Consider the following 20,167-nt stretch of genomic DNA (forward strand, 5'->3'; position numbering starts at 1 on the left):
AATAATAAAACTGTGTTTGCACGTATTGTCACTGCAATAACATTGCTCTTTACTCTTTTAAGAATACCCTTTTTTTCTTAACTCTAAGATTGCACCGACCCTTTCATTTCGAAATATCAGTCGAGGATGTAACTGTAATTACATCAATAGTAATCGCCAATAACGTTAATACGACTTGATATAAATGAAGTAAATACAATAATACATATCCCTGTTAGATATCATTTCTTAAAACAAAGAAATTGGCAACATTGAAAAAAATATCGGCGAACAAGGTAAGTAACGCAAAGAACGACGATCGTAGACAGTACATTAGCAAGCACCTCTGGCGTGTTTCGTTAAACGTCTCCGGCGAAGTTGGCCAATTGAATTTCACGCAGAGGTCGGGCCTGGAATCTCGAATGCCGGGGGATCGCGTTTACGATTCCAACAGCGCGCACGCGGATGCTGCCCGTAACGGTTCGACTGGAAGAGCAGCGTTGACATAAATGTAAATTGTAAGCTGACATCGCCGGCGAAGTTTCGTTTCGCCCTTCGCGATCTCCCGTCGTTTGTTTCGCTCTCTTCGTCTGTTGCTGTCGGATCGACCAATTAACACTGCGCCATCGTCGGACTTAACTCGACCGCTGTTCGTTATCGTCGAGTTAACTCCGCGCGCGTGAACCTCTCCTTGTCGTTGAGAGTCAAAAAGCGAGATGGACGAGTGACCGGCTGGAAACGACGCTTGAGAATCTGCTTTCCTCTTTCATTAAGGTAGATTTTCCGTAGAAGGAGAATCGGATCGCAAGCTACGGCAATTAGCGAGACGATCCCGACGTTGAACAACGTAACGTTCGATAATTCGTGAAAAGCTGGCTCTCGCCGCTCCGCTATTTACAGAAACTTTTTTGGCTTTCGTTCGCTTCGGGATCTTTGAAGTGAATGGAGTAAGTTTGGAAGGTAATTAAAGGACGCGGAAGTTTTAGCGAGAAACATGGGAGTTTTATACGGTGAATAGCTTGGCTCTTTGATTGACGAGAGAAAACATTTTATGGAATATCGTGGTGTTGTGTGGAAACTTTCTAGACGAATTAACTCCATGAAACTGGTTATACGAGTGTTAACTATTAATGTACGATTGTTATTACTAGATTTGATAAAATCACGTTACGTTTTGCAACCTGCAATATACAATAAATAAAAGCCAAACTGATCAACTTCACCTTTCGTAAGTTTCTGAATTTCATTATCCGAATACGTAATTAGTATCGATTGTTTCAAGGAAACAAACTATTTATTTCCGCAGTAAGTTCCTAAAAAACTGCAACATTCAACATACCTTCGCTTACTCTTAGATTTATTAAGTTAATCAATCCTGAGCAACTGATATGAAAATAAAATATTCAAAGTATTGTACAGGCATAACGAAAGCCGTATTTCATTAACTCTTTACAAAAACAGTTAACCATTGGTGAAAGTTATTACTCCAAACCAGCCGATCGCCACAATGTTAAAACTTGGATTATAAATCTTTCAATCGTTTTCTCATACGTTGAAAAATTTCCATCGTGTTTCGCTGATTCAGCGCGGATTAGCGATTTTCTTGGATCGTTATACGTTTTTTGATGGACGATAGCGATTTCGACGTGCGGTTCTTCGGCTGGTTTAGGAATCTCGAATGACAAATCGAGTGCGAAAGGGAGAACTAGGAGCTGTGACGATCGATCGTATGCGAAAGGAGGAACGCGGCGAGCAGAGAAAAGGAGGGTTGAAGGCAGCCATGACCGTTTTCTTTTCTGCGCCTGACCTCTGCCCCCTGACCTATTTCCCCATCCTTAGCGCGACGATTTTCCCTTTGCCTCGTGCATTCTTTAATGTCGGGATCTTGAAGGATCGTTAATATCGAGACTTCTATATGCCAACTATTGAGATTGTTTCTGAAATCTAATAAAAGTGACATTACAAACGTTAGTAGTTGTTTAACGAGTTTTTTTCTCTCATTCGTTTGTTTCATTCATTCTCCGAGAATCGGCTTTTGTGCACTAGTGAATTTAGAGGTTTGAATAAATCGTAGCCGATCGGAAGCGCAATTGGCCGCTCGTACTGTGCGCTTTTTTTTCACTAGGTTCCTTTGTCCTTCTGTTACTAGTAAATCCCCCGTTTGACCGCAACCACGAACTGGAAAACACGATTTCAATGATCGAAGGTTTATCGGCGCAAGCACGACTTTCCTGCTGCAATCAGTACAGTCTAGTTGCTCGAGGACATCAATCAAATCGTTTCGAATCGCGTGTAGCATTACTTTGAAAGATCCTTGAGCTTCCTAACAATTTCACGAATTGTTCTAAACTAATTTCTATGTGACACCGTTTCAAGAATATGTGTTGTAATCTTACTACAGAATAGCAAAAATATCTCTTTCTTCAATCGCAACAATAATTTTCCAAGGAATTTATAACATAGCACATCATAAATAAAAGATTTTATTCTTGCGATACTACCATAGAAATCTTTTTTTTTTGTAATAATGTTGCAAGCATTCCATGATAAACTCGACGATATGTTTTTAAGAATATGTTTTTAAACACTGTAACCTCGTAGCAATTACGTCGCGATTGCACTGCTGACGTATGTTTGTTTTGCAACGATGTTACAACAAGATCCCAAAAATTTCTGCACGCAAAACGAAATAAAAACACGGAGTAGACTGCAAGCTGTAAATTCGCATACGGGCGTAGAAAGTTGGATATTCGTAGTACTAAAATATTTGCAAACATGTCGCGGAAAACCGTGGTGTGCAACCATCGTGTAACACGTAACGTGAACCTAATTATACACTAGACCAACGTTACCATTATTGTTACGTTTCTACCTTGAGTTTATTTGCGTTGGTAAAGCGAAGCTCGTTCGGCGCAACCGTAGTAGAAACTTTCGTTTTTTCTTTCACCGACCGCGAAGCTGCATTTCGCTTGTATATTCGCGGCTTGGCCAGGACTATTTGTATAATTCCCCACGTAAAGACAATGAAGATTACTCTGTCGTAATAATCTACTGTTGCTCGTTGCCCGACGGTAATCAGCGGCGGCCCAGGTCAGACACGGGGAGAAAGTAGTTGCGGCCGTTTATTGTCCGGCCTCGGGCTGCCTGGAACGTCCGGAGCTACTTGATAATCGACCTCGACCAACAGTTACCGAGGAACCTATGTTACGAGGCTCTTCAACCAGAGATCTTTAAGCAGACATACGTAGGAATTTGTAATTATAATGTAAACTACTCTTGCTTCATAATTCTTTTGTGCTTTTAACTCTGAGTTATTTTTTATTTTATCGCGTTTTGTGCGTCGTTAACAAATTTTTTAAGTTCAAGAATGAATAGAATATTTGTTCGTTTCCTATCGTTAGTGAGTTTCTGTTTTAATTTTAACTTGTTTACTGAAATAAAACCGAAATTGGCACGTACAATTTTGAAGATCTCAGCGAAGATTTTATTTTAAATCTAGAATATTATTTACTTACGAGGAGGAGATTGTATCTTGTTAATTCACGATTCCTTAATTGATGAACTTATGATAGATTAGAAAATCTTAGAAATTCAAAATAAGATATTCGATGTAACAAAATTCGAAGAAGAAGCGAGTATCTAGTTTGGTTCCACTTAATAAAAACGTGAATTCATACAAACGCCTACAGACCACTGACAAAGTACATACACTACTACTACGTGTATAAAATAAGATACAACAAATACACGACAGAATACTAATAAAATACAATATAACTGTACATATATACCTACATAACTTCAAACTCGTATCACTACAGCAGAATTGCAACACAAATTGTCAACTCACATTTTAATTGATCAATAAATCGATTAGCGCGTCGATAGTTCCGCGTATATACGTTCTTTTAATTTGAAAAATATATTGCGACTTCGCTAAGTAATTTAAAGAACCTAGAATCGTCCTCCGATTCGATCGGAGCGCGCCATTAATTTCTTCGCACTGGCGCATATTGGTGTCCAAACTACAAATTGTTAGGTGTTTCGAACGCGGCGCGGTATCCGTCTGTTTCCGAGCGACAACGAGCGGCTCTGTCATTGCCACGAAATATCAGTACGGCTGGCTGACCGCGTCATAAGCGCGCATTACGCTCGTCGAGCGAACACGCGTCGCTCGTGCTTGCGGCGCCAGCTGATTTTCGCTAACCAGAGGATTTGGATTCCAATCGACATTCTCGCGGAAACGAGCTTGCCGCTCGTTTTCGTGTTACCGTATCGGAGAACCGATTCAGTAAAATCATTCAACGTCGAAGCGGGATCGAAATATGCTTCTACGTGGCGTGACAAAAGTTTTCGCGGACAAAGATAAATAGTAGAAAGTTGCTCGAACTATTGAAGGTGTACGTTCGTCGTTCATACTATAGGATCCGGGAATTGGAAATGAAGATTTACTGTTACTTACGGACGGACTATCAATCATACTTGCTGCGCTTGTAGTTGGACGTCTGATCATTAGGCGAGAGATGGTGTTGAATTTTTTAAAACTTGGATTTTGTTCAAGGGATATTTTTGTGGTTGATGTAAAAGTTTGTATGAGTTCGTCCCATGTCCCAAAAAGGGACAGGAATTTCTACGGTATCTTTCCGTGCAATCTGAGGTGCGTTAATGCACGATGATCCCGAAAGTGTAATACAGATTAAAAGAAAAAGATTTCTGATATTAAGATAGATCGAAGATATAAAATAGAATATTTTCTGTTTGGCGTGTTTTTTGAGCAAATTGATTTTGAATATTAAATAAATCTCCATTCAATTGACAATTCATTTAGTACATATAATCTAACTGATCATCGCTGTTTCTATTTATATTCGTGAACAGTCGGTCAGCTGAAATAGTTCCTGGATGAAGATATATTTAACAGATGTAAATCAATGCCACAATTAACGAAAATTTCTCAAAATAACCCGACTGAATGGACAAATCAATAAATATCTGGAAGAAACCGAGTCAAGAATCGTTTTAATTTTATCTTCCTGATTAATATCAAATGAACAGGAGGAGGTGATTATCGATGAATTATAATTCATTATCGATGGCCTCATTCATCGTTTGCGTGAGAATCGTTCCCATTGTTTACGGCTCGACAGAAAGGAAAACTATGAGACTATGTTCATGTAACCGTGCAACACTGTATACTAACGATCGGTATTCGATTCTCACGTTTGTGCAAATCAATCGTCGAAGCTAGAACACAGCGAAGAATACAACGTATATAAGACATCTCATCGGGAACCTAGGAAAATGAAATAAATCGAAGCGACGAGTTTCCACGGACCGTTCAGAAATATTAGCATATTTAATGGATAACGACTCTCTGTCTAATCTGTTTAAAACGCGATGAGAAGCTCAATCCGGTAGAGATACGAGCACGCATAAAATGCCATAGAATATTGAATTCGACTTTGCAGCCGAAGCACTTGCGGTCTATTAACTAATTAACTATTAACTGATTAACACGTTGGCTATTACGGTGGTTATCGGTGATTCTCTTACTAAATTTTTTAGTACGACTAAAATAAGAAAAATTTCGCGAACTAAAAAATGTCCGACGACATGAATGATCTAAATAATATTGTCAGAGAAAGTTAATGATATATTTAAGTCTATCGTGGCCCTTCGACCAAAATATATAAAATCTGCGCAGTAGTTCATGTGTTCGCCAGATTAATCGACGTCACTTTCGAAGAATATCAATCCTTTGTTATAATATTTATATATGCTCCTCAGGCGAAGCAGCCGAAGAAGAGATCGATCAACAGTGACCTGCGAATCGCGACGAACCCATAAAAATTCATTTTAACGTTATGTTCACTTTCTTGATTTGTTCGATGTTTTACACCTGTTTTTTAATTGTTCTTTTATCTTCCTCGTACTTTTTCTCCCATGAAAAAGTATGAAGTGAAATTGCGAGTTGATATGCGCGAGACAATTAAGTCCTTATAGACGCGAGTCGTTTCATTTCAACTCTTCTCTTCATCTCTTCAGCAGATAATAATTTATGCATTTCTCTGACGAACAATTAACGCGTCCGTTAACGATCCTGTGATTTTTATGACTTCCACCATCAGTTGCGAATTTCCGTTCCCGTACTGTTATTTGCAAATACCTAAAATGGGCAAGTTTTAGGGATAGTATCGTTGAAACTTGTATACGCAGAGTTATAACAACATCTCGGAAAGTTCCGAACTGTCAGAATATTACGTCATCGAGCCTCGGATATTCATCGTTAAGCGGGCGTCTGCGTCAGAATGCGCGACTGCTTATTATGTCAGACGCTTGTCGTTAGACTGGCCACCGCGTTATCGCTGTTCCCAATGTAATTTTGAACCACGATATCTCGTGCGTATCATGCAGGTCGTTTTACAGAAATTATTTACAGTTGGATCTATGGCTGAGCAGATTTTGTCTTTTTTAAAAGTACTTACATGAGTCATTCATAGGCCAATGTGGTTCATTCTACCTTTTGAAATTTTTGAAATTTTAGTGCCGACCTCTTAATATTAGAACTACCACACCAGTTAAATTGACTGCTTTTACAATTTTATTTTAAAATTCCTACTTCGTGTTGTATTTTTCTTCCGCAGTGATATAGTGACTTTCGCAACGATAACTAAAAACATAATATAATGAATTTTATTTTGTTTTTTATGTATTCAAACTCAAAATAATTTTGTATCAAGGCTACTTATACCAATACCAGTCAAAACGACTGGTATTTGTCAAAGTGTAAAAGAGTCCTGCAATCTGTTTATCGAACCTCAATTAACCAGTTTCCTCGCTTTGTACAACTTCCCACACATTTTTAAAATATTTACTGCGTATCATTCAATATGACGATATCAGTTATCAGGAAAATTCCGGATCGATCGCTACATCGCTAGATGCTAACACTAGAAATGCTACACCAATCAAAATGACTGGTTCTACAATTTTATAAATGTGTCAATCCTCGTTTAGGTATCATGGACCCAGATGAATTAATAATACCAAAAATGTACTACATAACATGGAATTGCTTCTGTAAGAAAATAATAAATCAGTAAATATAAAAATATTCTATTATTACATATTTTTTAAAGACCAGTCATTTTGATTGGTTTTGGTAGAAATAGCTTCGTGTTAACTATGGATAATTCTAGTGTTAAGATATATTTATACAATTAGCTTGTTTTATATAATTTCATGAATTTTCTCTACTTCTTAATTTGTGGATTTAACCGATTTAGCAAATATGAGGCTCGCATGAAAATAACGACGCGTAGAACTTTTAACGTGGAAGAAACGTTATGACACGATCCGTAATGTCATTCGTGTATATCGTTGACCCATCGACTCAGCAAGATTTCATCGTAGTCGTTCCCCAAAGGATGGACGGTTTTCGTTCAGATCGGAAGCTTATCGCAGTCTCTCGACGATCATCCCCTATTTTCTCTCTCTCTTTCCTTCGTGCCTGACTCTCGGTCGATGCGGGCCAACCCTCGTTCGTCGGATAGAGACAAAGCGTTCCAACATAAATAATTTATCTGGGAAGCGAGCTTCCTCGTAACAACGGTGTGCGTTGCATTAAATATGAAATCCAATATAAACTTTTCCTACGATGGCAAGCAACTTGGCTTTCCTCTCTTCCAGTGACCATTACACGAACGTCTGTATAAACGAAAATGTTGAATCTCCTAACGATCCTTGTTCGATTCGACGAAAAGCATTAACCGTTATCGTTAATTAATCGCGGCCGTTGTTCCAATCGACTGTGATAAGCAAGGACAACGCAACAGTTAATGAAAATATTTAACCATCTGACTAATTTGTAGCTACGTTATTAAGCAATCCGGTCATTTGCAGCGTTGCTACACTTTGATCTGTTGCATGTCAGAGAATACGAATTAATTTGGAAAACAATTAGCGCTGTGAACGCAGACGCGTTCACGGTGTGACGAGTGAAACGACTCGCTTCCGTTGTGAATTATATTATTTATGCGGGGCGCGTTGTGCGAGCTGGAATTAAACGCGGACAAAAAGAAACTGTGCGTTTACTGGTCGCTGGTAATTTATTTAATTAATCGCGAGGGCAACTTTCATTTTGCGATCAAACGTATATTTTTTATTCGTTCTTGAATATAAATATAAACATATAGGGAAGAGAGACGAAGAATTAAAATGTAATTTATACTTTTGTATTTAGAAGTTGAAAGGCTCTACCGTGGGTATAATGTAAAATATAAAGTTTATATGTCGATTTATTTATCACAGCTATAGTTTTCAATTATATTCAAATATATGTAAGATTAGAACTGCCAATATTTATGTACATACATAATTTTCGAAATTTAATTTCTTGACGCCAGATTTTGTATCTTCATACCTGTAGATTATGCATTTATGTACAATGACAAGCGTCACCTACCTTACTCATTCTTTTGAAGTTCGAAATGGAAACGTAGAGACATTTTGAATTTTATTTTATTTATATTGACATAGAAAGAATCTGTCCTTCTTCTGACAATTTGTGACAATTACCACTTCAAAATTTGGTTCTATGCAAACTACCTGAAATCGACTGACATCAAAGGGTTAATCAGAGATTACCAACCACCGAGAACTCAATTTCTGTCAAAACTATTCAATTGAAGAAACGACGCGTAGGAATTACTTGAAATTACTAGAAATTGAATCGAACTAAATTCTGGGACGTTTGAAAAAGTTCAATCGTACGCTTCGTGCCATAACGGTTACCAAGACTAATGGCAGCAGCCACTTATTGTTGGCCGTTTTTCCGCGTCGATCGTGCTTCCTCCGCGTGACCAAGGCCGGACGAGGGTAAAACGTATATTGATGTTCAATCGTACACTCTGCGCCGAATACCGATGCGCTGTATCCGCGGGGTGCAACTCTCGCCCATCAATCCTCGGCGAACCGCTTTCGTTTTTCCTTTTTTTTTTTCAATATCAAACTTCCAGCGTGTATCTAAAAGCGACATTGTAACAGAAAAAAGGTTCAGTCGACCGGGGCAGAATTTCAAAGCGGGCTTCGAGTATCTACGCGCGATAGGAAATCGTCGAACCGACAAGGAATATTAATAACTTCGCGTTAGTGTTCGGACCTTGCACTGTTGCTTTTCGAATTTGACAAACGATCGATTTTAGTCGGGCTAAACCGTCGACTTGGTCACAGACGTATATCTGGGATACAGTGTATCATGTGTTTCCGAGTATATAACGTGATTTCGAACCACAGAGGGTCGCTGGAATTCAGAACCCTTGCACTATGTATATTATCCGAGTTGAAGAGCGTCTTCACCGACGAGGGTGGGCCGCTGATTTGCATGTTTATTCAGCGCGGAGTTCGGCCCGTTCATTACAGAAGTCATGTTTGTTAAACGTCAATTTGAAAGTGTTCCCGCCCGTTAGAATATTATACGATTCCGTTAAGTGTAACTATACTGCAACTCAGAAATGATTGCAAGTGTGGCTTATCCGTAATGTAATCGAAACCTATATAGCATAAAGGAGGCTGTACTTATTCGTTTAACTGAAAATATTCGTGATCTCTTTATTATACGAGAATCAGGACAAATTAGCAAGTAAATCTATGCAAGCCAAGTATTACGTGTAAAAAATGGTAAAATTTCGTTCTACTATATTTTACAAATGCATTAAAACGTTGAGAACTGATAGCTTAAATATGTGACACGGTTGATTATCCTGGCGTGCAATAGACTATACCAAGCAACATAGAACACGACTTACAACCTCATTGTATTCTGAATAAGGTTCATTACCAGTTTGAAGTATGAATTAATCCTTCTTTCATTTTCCATGCTATAAATCTCAGTATCAACATTGAAACAAAGCAATCTTCCTATGTATTGCACGTCAGTCAGAATAACGCAGGCGATATAAATTTCGTAATATCGTCGGGAAAGCGAACGACAGTCGGTCGCTGGTCCCGAGGACGACGCGTAAGTACTTTGTCACGCGGTGGCGAGACGCTCCACGACATAAAACTCATTTCGCTTATTTCTCGCTTTTTCAGGATGCAGAGACAAAGCCGGAGTAGCTCGGAGGTGGAGGTTGCGCTTATGCGCCCCGTAAGCACGGCTGGCTAATAGCACACCACGGCCTATCCCTGACACCCTGCAGCCACACCAGGTAGGATTCTCTTTTGCCCGGACTTTATGTTTGTCTTTTATGCATCGGTTGTTCCATACGTAATTTTACGCGCCAACTTTACAGCAAATACCCTTCCTGCTTGCCTTTGACGGCAGACAATGCCGAGATCGAACTGTGGCCACCGCTATTTTCGTTCGCGTACGATGCGCGATCGCGTTTCTGATATTTTTGTTTTTGTTGTTTATTTATTTTTAGTCCTTTACCATTCCTTTTAATAGCGAACAACAATAGTTTTAGATTGGTTTAGAATGAATAAGAAGGATTGTTTGATAGGATGTTAGGAGGAAGTGTCGTTTTTACGAGTCAGCATGAGGATCGTTTGCACTGTTTCATCAAAAGAGTACGAGATTACGGGTTGATGAATATAACGAGGTAGTAGTATGTTTAGACCATGTAGAGATTCGATGATCACGTGTAATGAATAGTAGCAGCAACGCTGTATACCGTGGGATTTCAGGAACTAATGAGAATACAGATATTAATTACATGGCTGACTGTTACCGTTAATAGCTATGCCGTCAGAAACTGTTACATTTAATGACAGCTTCGCGAGAATCCGAAGCGATCTCCTAGCGATTTCTTATTTGGTTATCTATTTTTAAAAGTACTAAATAAAATTCTATCGTATCATGAAAGTACGTGCATAAAGTTTCACAAAAGATTCCTATAATTGTTTGCTGTGGTCATTCAAAGAGATCATAAAAGAACGTTTAAGGCCATTCACGTTAAGACGAATCACAAAATCACGTTAAAAATCATCTCAAGATACTTCGAGATTATACAAAATTTACATGATGCTCCGATTCCAAGCCATAAATCAGCGTTCTTTCATTCATAAGAAAATTAACAAGTCTGGAGTCCATAAAAGGAGAGGTAGGAAATCTTTACGATCTGGAAAAGGACGCTCCATTTGCCCGACAGAAATCGAAATATAACTTTCAAGCGCGATAAACAGTATCGCCGTCAATTTCAGCTGAATGTATCCTCCTTTATTGCAAACCATCGAGCAAGATCTATGGACGGGCGGGAACGCACGAAATCGGTGCCGGCATTAAATCGACCGGATTGCGTAATAAAACGTTTTTACAACGAGATAAATTTATAACGAAAATTACGGTAATTGAAAGGCGTGCGGGGGTGAGAGAGCTGGCGGAGAGAAGGAGAAAGAGGGGAAAGTGGAGCAAGGACTGCAAGAGATCTTGATACTCTCGAACGATTTGTAGTCTCTGGAGGAACGGAACGAGCCACGGTATAATTTCAAGCGGAGGCGCGTGGTACGCTGCGCCTGCGTTTCCCGCCGGCCGATATCAAGGACGCGTATCCCGATTAAACTTCCACCACCTCTTCCCAGTAATTCATATGCCGCGCTCGAACTTCATGAATCTGAAATTCCAGACGTTTCGAATATTTATCGTAGCGCCAGGATCTGCTCCGCGTGATATTCTCCTCAAACAAACCGTTGGATCTTTGGTAATATGGATAAAGCACTACGTGATTTAATCTTTCTCGTGCCAGTAATTACGATGCAACCATGAAGAATTATAGAAAATCAGATCGTGTATTGATGGCAAATTTACGATCTTGCGACTCTTGATGGTTCTTGATTCTCTTGATGATTACGATATTGAATGTTCCCCTTGAAATTTAATCAAGTATTTTCTTTCTTTTCGATTCCTTGACATTTTAGTTATTTTCGTAATGCAAAAAGTTGTGTCAAGACAAAGTTATTTGGTTCAGGGCAACCGATATTACGACTCATAACTTTTCCCCTGTACTGTTTTGAGTTTTCAAGATCGTTGACATCTTTCTAAAGATTGTTAACGTTTTCCCAATAATAGACAAGAATCTATGATATCTTGAATAGAGATAAAACATCGTAGAATATACCTCCAAACTTGAAACGAGCCAGAAAGACAAACATCCACCATCGTGACTCCAAGTATACACGCACCACAGCAAGAAGTTAATCTTCTCAAAGTACGCAGAACTTCCTTTCACAGTTTGTGATCTGTCTTTAGTTACATCGCAGCGAACAACGCTTCTCGCTCAGCTTCTCTGGAAAGATTCGAAACAGCGTCGCCTCTGGCATCCCCAGCGATCGAACACGCGTTCACCGACCGGAATGGAAAATCGTTTGCGGATCGTATGCGTTTAAATCTCGTCCGCGAAGATAAACGCTTTGCCGGGTCCCCCCTACGGTGAAATATTCTCGGACAGGATAGGCTGTTTACGGTAATAGTGGGCTCGTCGATTTACAGTAATTTTACACGCGCCTAATTAGCAATTCCGATCGGGTCGCCCCTTCGTTTGGGCTACACGTCTTTCGTAACCGGTTCGCCCGACCGATAATCTACCTGGATCTGCCTGGATCTATAGTGTTTATGCACGTTCATAATGATGCCAGGACAGCGTGTTGAATCAGTAGGTACGGAACGCGCAGATATAAGCGGGATAAACTGAAGCGGAATAGAATAAAGTCTTTATTCCCATCTGGGAAGAAAGTCGCGAAACAAAAAGCGTGCAAGCACATGAAACATTTAAAACGTAAATATGCAGTAACCGAGTGAAGAGAAAGGGGCGGCTGGGGGGGCGGCCGGGGGGAGGGCTAAACGCAAACCGAAAGCGAGAGAAACGAATAAGAACAAGGAGAAATTAAATAATACAGAAAGACTGGGATTACGGAAATGCTCGCTTATACGGCAACGACGCAGACGAGAGCAGCGGAAAGAGCGCTCGGAAAAGTGCATTCTCCCGGATGGCAAGTTTCAGGTGCGTGACGTTCTATGGCGTTACTGAGAATCAACTATTTATCCGGAAAAATGGTGCTCTTTCTTTGAAATCACGTATTTTGCGTTATAGCATTTTACTAGGTTGATTAAAAAATTCTGTTCTCACATTACGCTTGTATATTTACAATATTATTTGTATATTATATAATATTATTTGTCGAAAATCACCAGATAGATGGTTGACCCTAAGCAAAAGTAACAGCGAATTAGAAAGATTATATTGGAAACTACTTCGTAGAAATTTCATTTAAAACAACTGATTCCTTTCTCTTTCGATGGATAAAAATGATAATATTTTCCGTAACCTCTAACCTCATAGCCATAAAATAACAGTTCTGTATAAACAACAACAACATATATAACATACATAACCCTTTTCAAAAAGTTAAAGAGGAACATCGAACCTCACGAAGATACCAATCCAGCATAATGAGCTAACAAAGCTGCAACAAAACAACCATTCGAACCGCGTGTTCGTCCCATAACGAGAATAAATTCAGGTTGTAAGATTGACAGTAAATGTCGAGGAAAAACATTCTGATCGGGTTTGTTCCCCAACGATAAAGTTTCGTCATCTAGACCAAGGTGAAAGGACATTTCATCGATGTGTTTCATTGCTTGTAAGACGCGAATACCACGGAAACTGTGCAGAAGTGGCCTCGCACGCTCGTCGAATAACCGTTCGCCGATCCATCCCTCGCCGCCGCCTTTTCATCTTCTCTTCTATCGAGTATACTTTTGTCGTTGCACTGCCATATCGATATTAACTGTTTGACCATGTACTGCGAGCGATCGGACGGCGATCCAGTTGACCCGAGGAGGATTCACGAATGTAAATTGTATAGTCGATGGGTTCGGTTGCTTTATGGGAGTGGCAAAGTGGTATTGGTCGCGTGTTACGATGTTTCGCATCTCTATCAACGATCCTTCGGTATTTATAGCGCAACAGATTGCGACACGCGAATCGCGAGCAACATTGTGCGTCAGCGATGCTCAAATTGGCTGCTGCCTCATTTTCTATCGTCCTTTTTTTAGTTTCTTTGTTCTTCATGTAGCGAGAATGTTTGCCATACTTTATTAAGTGATTCAGAGTTCATTTAAGAGATAATAAATGTTCTCTCCATTTTGTGATTATAGCAAATAGAATATTTGTGTACTTTTTTATTCTATAGAATCAGTGATTTGTTATTCATTAAACAGATATTGAATATATAATTCATAGTGGAATGATATATCGACCGATTAATTTCTGTTTAAGAAGTGAATGGAGAGTCTAGTCCTAAACAGAAGATTTTAACGAACGGAACTGTTAGCTATTATCAATAATTAAAACTAAACTCTTGTCTTTCGGAAGAATTGCGAGTACGATTTACAGAAATCTCTACAAAGATTCTCGTTATTTCAATAATACAAATAACTGTTTTTGAAATTTAAACGATCGATGTCTTAAATGACCGTAAAACATTAAAAACAAGCCAAAATCCGAGAAAACGTTTCGAATCATGAACAAAATTATGTGCATTTATCGTTCTATAAAGCAGCTCCTTTTACACGTAAAATCTAACCCAAAGAGAGAACGGTCGCATTTATGGAGAGCGTTCTCGACCTCACGGTTTACCGACATTGTGGCCCGCAAGCGTAACCAAACATTTCAGAAACCTTGTGTATAAAACTTTACGTTCTGCCATCCCTGAATTTATTTATGTCCGTCCCATCCTCAGAGGGTCAATGATACCGCTATGGTCTCGCGAACTCAACGAAACGGTCTCGTAAAAGAGACACTCAAATCCCATGGACCTAGGCCATGGTAGTTCACCTTGTCTCTCGGTATCTCCTGTTCTTTACTTCTTTCTTTTTCACTATGAAATAGACGGTTAACCAGAAAATGACTGGTGTAGCCGTTTGATAGGTCACTCTGAACGTTCTTGTAGTCACGAAAGCCTCTTGTTGAAACCTGGAACGTGCCCTTTCAACATTGTCCTGCTTTTCTTTCGAATTCTCTGCAACGACAGCTCGTTGCACGCACCAGACTCCTATGCTTTTCGAGGTCGAAAACAACCAACTTCTTTTCCCTCTCTATGAAAGTTTATCGGATCGTAAGTACGTGTCGGGTGAATGTTGGGGATGGGGACGCGGATGGTATGCAGCGAGGGAACGAGACACGCGGAACGCTAAAGCAATTACGCTACACGCTCGAGCTTAATGAAAAGCGTCAAGCGGTGTAAGCGCGGATCGCTCGCCGTTTAATTATTGCGGCCGGCTTTCTCACGAGAGAAAAATGCCCGCGGAAACATCGAGTTTCGTTGAATCAATTAACTGTTCGCTAATCGACGTCCGAGTAATTCGATCATCACGCGTTTTAGTCACTTGGAACTATTAAATCTGTATTCTCTTTCTGACCTTGTTGAAATAGAATACGAAATTGTGTTTAGATTGACTTCGTTAATTTAAGGGTATCTGAATGAAAAATATGTGAAACGTACGAGAAAGATGATAATGGAAATCTACCGCAGAAATTTTTGTTACACTATGGTTAGATATATGAAAAATAATTCTGAAATTTAAAGATACGGTATGGAAACATAAAGGACGATACGATATGAAAGAATTTAAGAGCTAATTTAAGAATACATCTTTTTTTATTTTACAATTTCTCTTACTTCGAGCAAACTGTTCCTACATGATAATCTCGGGACATATTCAGTCACGCCTACTTCTCCTACGCAACTCTAGCTCTCGAGATCCATTCATAATACGCAACCGCACGAAATCCTCATTCTGATATTACATAATAATTGTATAATAACTTGGTTTACCGTTAATGCATAAATTTGATTGATTTTAATGTAGTTTACTCTAATCGTAAAGAGCAACTAAAGAAATTCGATAGCAGGTATCTTAGCTTTATCTTGGACGTCTCTTTAAGGTATTTCTTGGTTTTCCAAGGAGAATTCCAAGCTGAGAGAGAGTGTGAGTGAGATAGATAGATAGATAGATAAATAGATAGAGAAAGAGAGAGAGAGAGAGAGACAGAAAGACAGAAAAAGACAGAGAGAGGATAAGAGTGGGTCCGTGGCGTTTTCGTATCACGAATTCAGAAGTCAGTCGCCACCCTCGGGGATTCGCCGCTTTTCTAGATACTAGCGAAGAGAAAGAGGATTCGTTCCATCGTTTAAACCGTAGCGAGAGAACGAAGAACCGGAATTCCGGCTTGAAAGGTCGCCAAGTTTTGTTACACGGCCTCGCGTCCTCCTTCTTGCCACTTCTCGCCATGTCCGGGGAACAACGCTCTTCCGCACCCTACGTCGACCCACACGTATATGGCGTGTGCGAAATTGCTCGGAAACTCTGGCAATAAGTCGACCTTTCCCGGAAGACTCTCCCAACAATTTTAAAGCAAACATGTGTATAACGGGCTACCGACATGGGTAATACTTTAATATACAATAACGTAGATGTATTAGGTTTATTTGTGTTTATCAGATTATTCATGTGGGGTAATCACGAAGCAGATTGATGAACGATATGTATGAAGTGTTATGTGAAAAATTGTGTAGATATTAGTTTATTGACAATTGATAAAAGTTGGTATTTATGTGAGACAGCAAAAAGATTGTGTTTAAAGAGAGTTAAATTGACGAAGGATACCAATAAGTACCATAATATGCGCATCCTTCAAGTGTTAAATCTTCTCAGGAAGAAACGTGTATTCAATGTGATACAAGTCATTCGGGATAATATATAGTAGAGTATGCTAGAACGAACGTAATTGGTTCTGGAAGTTCGTTCGTTATGGTAACTGTTCATTCTAATATACATTGAAATATGTATCCGCTCCAGGCTTGCGATCTAGAACAAAGTTACTACCCAATACAGGTATCCTATTAAATTAATTTATCTATTTTTCATGTTGATCTTCGAATGAAATTTTCTTAATAAAAATCTTAAAACTTTTCTTATAAGACACGACAAAAGTCGCTGTAGCATCTTAATTTTACTGATAAGGATTGCTGTGGCATCGTTTTTTCTAATATATCTCCATATCAAACGTCCATTATTATGAATAACATTCTGATCTTACACGTTAGTCTGAAACTATTATACCTCTCGATAAGTTCAACAAAGACATTTTTCGATTCCCGCACAATTCAAAACATGTAGCCATTTTCAATCAATTTTTTTAAATTTACTTGACACATTATCAAGAACTCGGTCCCTGGTTCGGCGTAAAATCGAATCTTCCAAGTCTTCTCTACATTTCAGAAAAAGTGTTAGGAAGCTCGAAGCGTACAATACGGATAATCGACGCTCTCGAACGTCAGGACGCGTCTCCATCGCCAAAGAGATGTTCGATAATGCGTTCCAGCCGTTCGCGCGAGCATAGACCGTATCAGGTGCCAACGTCAGGATTGGAGTCGAGCTCCGTGTTGGGGAGACGACTGGAAAGGGAGGCGACTTGAAAGGGACAGAGAGCGAGGGAGAGAGTTGAGACTTCTCTCTACATGAATATTCAATCGCCTTCCAGCTTGATTTCGCAACGACGACCGTCCTACTCGTTGCAGGGACTTTCTCAACGGCTGGTGACGTTGATAACCATTTGCGAAAGAATTCTCCGTGGCGTGCTCGATTCGTCGGTTCGGGACAATTTTACGAGCCGATAGAAAATATCTTCTGGAAGAGAAAACCAGTTGCGATTATAATTTAACCATGCACATTGACCATTTATTTAACATTTCAATAACGTAATATTTAATGTCGATTTCCTCTAGTTAGTCTTCTGTCCTTATTAGGGATGCGTGTATGGTGACAGGACTACTTATTTGTTAAGCTAATGAGAACATATGTGTTTCCTTGACTAGTTACCTCGTTATATTTTAATCAACTTTGCATATGAGGCTAGTAAATTTAAACTACATTAAGTGTAGTCTTCTAAATGCAAGTGGTATTAGCTTTTATTCAATTACTTTTGAACACTTTCGCGGCTGCTGTACGCAAACGTTATATGCTACTATGTATGTCCTATACGTTGTTCTCATCGAATATTTTGTACAGATGCGTATTTTCTCTAAAAGGAGGAGTTATGCCTTAGTAAGTTGAAATTGATTTGCAAATTGTTTCTGAATACATTGGTTAATAACGAAACTGAAAAACTGAATCACTCCTGGGAAGGAAAATTAAATTTTTGTAAAGTCTTAATCAACAGATCTTAATGTACGTACACGCATCCTAAAATATGAAGTTAGAATGATAGCGATTGACTTGCTTGACATTTTACACGGTGTAACGCACTGTAGAGAAAGTTATTGCAAACGGACAAATCTCCAGTATTCTGACAAGTAGGTATCAGCACTAAATATCGGGTAGGTATACACTTTCTATTTCGTTTCCCTCTTCAGAGATAGCTTCATCGGGCATATCATTTAAGATACAGAGCCAACAGTTTGTCTATCCATTGATATCTCTTAAGAGAATCAGTGTGCTTGTAGAACAACCGTGCAATACCATTCAACTAAAGGCGTCGGTTCGTAATAGAGACTCTATTTATCATAGATATCTACATTAGAACATATATCTCCGAGACTGACTATCCCTGGCTGACTTTCTGAGTATCACTATAGATGATTTATCGACATACCTATTTCGACAGCTAAGCGTAACAAAACTTAATAACTAACTCCATTCAACTTACAATTAGAGCAGTCAAGATAATTAATTCAAAGAAACTAATTTTTTTAGAGAAGTTTTTGAGGAATGTTCAGCGATTCCTCTTTACGTGTGAATGAACAATCCCACTTTTTATCAGGTCGACAATTTTATTGTCCAGGTACATAATTAATATTTAATTCGTCAAAGATACAATACGTTCCGTTAATGTAACAGTATGAGATGAATTGCAAAATAAATTGAAAAGAATAATGCTCGTAATATTGTCACACGTTTCTACTTTCCTATTTCGTAGTTGATCAATGTAGTTTTCGAATGGCTTATATATTTGTCAAGGACACATTGAATCGTCGATAGCACGAGCAGTCCAATCAGGTACATATAGACCGACGATTCATGCGTTAATTACTACTACAGTAACTCCATTTATTTGAACGAAATTTTAGACCGTGCCCAATTAAATGGACTCCAATCGATTGAATTCATTGAACGTGAATCCCTATTATATGAACGAAAAATCATGGGTGGTGAGAAGAATGAACTCCTATTACGTGGACCCCAATTGTATAAAATATTCATTTATCTTTCGACGAGGTCATATAAAATGATTTCTATTGTTAATTTTGAACATTCACAACGGAGCATTTTTGCAGATTCGAATGATTGATTTGTTTTCCCTTATATTATATATTTTTCGTACACCCTCCATTCTCAGTTCTTCGGTTCAAATTTCGTGCTATTGGTGTAAAACTTGAGAAGCAAAACTTAGTAAATATGACAAAACATTTCAGGCAATTGAAACAATTCGTCCGCAAAGTTTCAGTTACCATAATCATCAATCTTCCTCCAACAAAGGGTGTGTTAGCCAATTTTGCAAAAGCAAACGTTAATGGTAACAAATTCTCACTCAACTTTCACAAACGTTAATCGACCATTGTTCCATCGTTTTCGTGACTGTCTTTTCTCTCTTCAAGTGTTCTGTCATCGGGACTTGCCAAAGAGGACCGGTTGCAGCGTCTCGCGGACGCGCGAAAATTATTCATGGAACGCGAAAGCTACTTTCGCAAATTTTAATCCAATCGGAAACTGGCCGGTGGTGGAAGAAGTTTTTTGCGCATCTTGCCGCGCGTTCCGGAGCGGACCGCGTCAGCTGCAGCTGCGCGTTTTTACCGGTAGCTGCATGGTAATAAGGCAATCGCTCGCAGCGAACCCCGCGATTTATAGGCCGGCACACGGCCGCGATATCCCGCGATAATGGTGGCGGTAACGGTGTCGATGAACGGCCATCGAAACGATGCAACCCGTGTTAATGAAATGATTTCGACGAAATAATGAAATAATGCAGCGGGAGCGGTCGCCGCTGCTTCGCTTCCGATTTAAATTGCTTTTTCCGTTGTGCGCGACCCCTGTATCTCCTGCTTAATTATCGAAACTGCCAACATGCCGTGATAAACACTGAAACTTTGTTACATTATATTGTTATGTATATATATTTCTTCTGCTATC

At 39.2% G+C, this 20,167-nt stretch overlaps 1 protein-coding gene across 6 annotated transcripts in view; it reads left to right on the forward strand.

Annotated features, from left to right (window-relative positions):
- LOC122573519 (nascent polypeptide-associated complex subunit alpha, muscle-specific form-like) overlaps positions 1–20,167 on the forward strand; it is a 329,038-nt gene that overhangs the window by 218,650 nt on the left and 90,221 nt on the right. For all 6 annotated transcript variants that reach the window (XM_043739967.1, XM_043739968.1, XM_043739966.1 and 3 more), the window contains one exon: positions 10,072–10,187. The gene's annotated coding sequence lies outside the window, so the exon portion shown is untranslated. The remainder of the gene's footprint in view (positions 1–10,071; positions 10,188–20,167) is intronic.

The sequence above is a fragment of the Bombus pyrosoma genome, linkage group LG12 (assembly GCF_014825855.1).
Source record: "Bombus pyrosoma isolate SC7728 linkage group LG12, ASM1482585v1, whole genome shotgun sequence".
NCBI classification, from domain to species: Eukaryota; Metazoa; Arthropoda; class Insecta; order Hymenoptera; family Apidae; genus Bombus; species Bombus pyrosoma.